The sequence below is a fragment of the Haplochromis burtoni genome, unplaced genomic scaffold, assembly GCF_018398535.1.
Source record: "Haplochromis burtoni strain Fernald_Lab_line unplaced genomic scaffold, NCSU_Asbu1 Contig_694, whole genome shotgun sequence".
Taxonomy (NCBI): Eukaryota; Metazoa; Chordata; class Actinopteri; order Cichliformes; family Cichlidae; genus Haplochromis; species Haplochromis burtoni.
In genome coordinates this window covers 200,296-201,812 of record NW_024583055.1, presented here as the reverse complement: position 1 = coordinate 201,812, position 1,517 = coordinate 200,296, and positions in this window count along the sequence as shown.

Below are 1,517 nucleotides of genomic sequence, written 5' to 3'. Positions count from 1 at the left end.
TCTGGATAACCACACGACCTGCAGCAGCCAATCAGATCCCTGCTGAGTATATAGACATGGTTACAGAGGTCAGAGGGTTCACTGACCCAAAGAAAGAGGAGTACTTCAGGAAGAGACAGAGACAAGGAAGAGGCCAACACCATAATCTCTCATATCAAGACATCACGAAGCCTCCACATCATGTGTCACATCCCAATCTTCTGCTGGATCACTGCTACAGTTGTAGAGAGCAGGAAGATGATTAAAGCACTGGGGAAACTGTCTTTTTAGCAGCTGCAGAAAGGAAAACTGATCTTCTATGAAACAGACCTGACAGAGTGTGGGTCAGAGAAGCCTCAGTGTACTCAGGAGTGTTCACACAGATTTTTAAAGACGAGAGAGGAGTATACCAGGACAAGTTTTACTGTTTTGTCCATCTGAACATTCGGGAGTTTTTAGCTGCTCTTTATGTCCATCTGACATTCGCCAACTCTGGTATCAACCTGCTGGAAGAGGAACAAATGGCATCAGTGAAGACTGGAGAGTCTGTAGTACAAAATGTCTACCAGAGTGCTGTGGACAAGGCCTTGAAGAGTCCAAATGGACATCTGGACTTGTTATGTTGAAAGTTACCTTGAAACCAAACCAAGCACACCATTGTTTTTCTTGTGACATTACCAATGAGTTTGATGTGTCACATGGCCCTCTTCCTATTGAAAAAACAAAAGATGTATCCAAGATGGGCAACTTCTAAATGGCCACTATGGTACATCATCAAATTCAAAGCAGTTCCTTACAATGATTGTGTTGTGTGTGTTTGTAGGTTGTCAGGCTATCAGATCACAGGACCAGGCTTCACCTCTCTGGCCACAGCTCTGCACTGCAATCCCTCCTATTTGAAAGAGTTGGACTTGAGCTATAATCACCCAGGCGACTCAGGAATGAAGCTTTTGTTTGCTCTAAGGAAGGATCCACATGTGAAACTGGACAAAAGAGGAAATAAAGCTGTTTTTTTTCTCCAGCATATTGTAAGGTAACCACTGACCTGATTGCCAGTAATACAGTCTGTATGTCCAGTTAAGTGGGCAGCTGTGTGGGTGAACGACTCAGAACCAATCACAGTTAATACTGCAAATATACACAATTATTACAGTTTTCAAGGATAGTTAAGTTGTTTTAATAAGGAGAGAAGGAAACACTAAGCATTCAGGAGGGTAAGCCTGTAGGGGTCAGTAACCATAACACTGAACTATGTTCCTGTTTGGCTCTTCCACGAAGATGTTACATTTTAAAATTTTTGTTCTTTCTTCTTAGATTAAGCTTCTGGATTCATCGCTGGTGATGACACATAGCCAGTGCTCCTGTGTGGCAGGCGCTGTTATGTGCAATCACACAGTGGCATTGCTCTTCCAAACAGCACACTACTCACAACTCAGAGTGCCGGTTGTCCCCCCTGTGCATAGCTGCACGGAATCTGAACAGCAATGGCACAAGCCACGGACAGTGGTAATTTAAATGAGGTTAAAGTTTTTGAATTA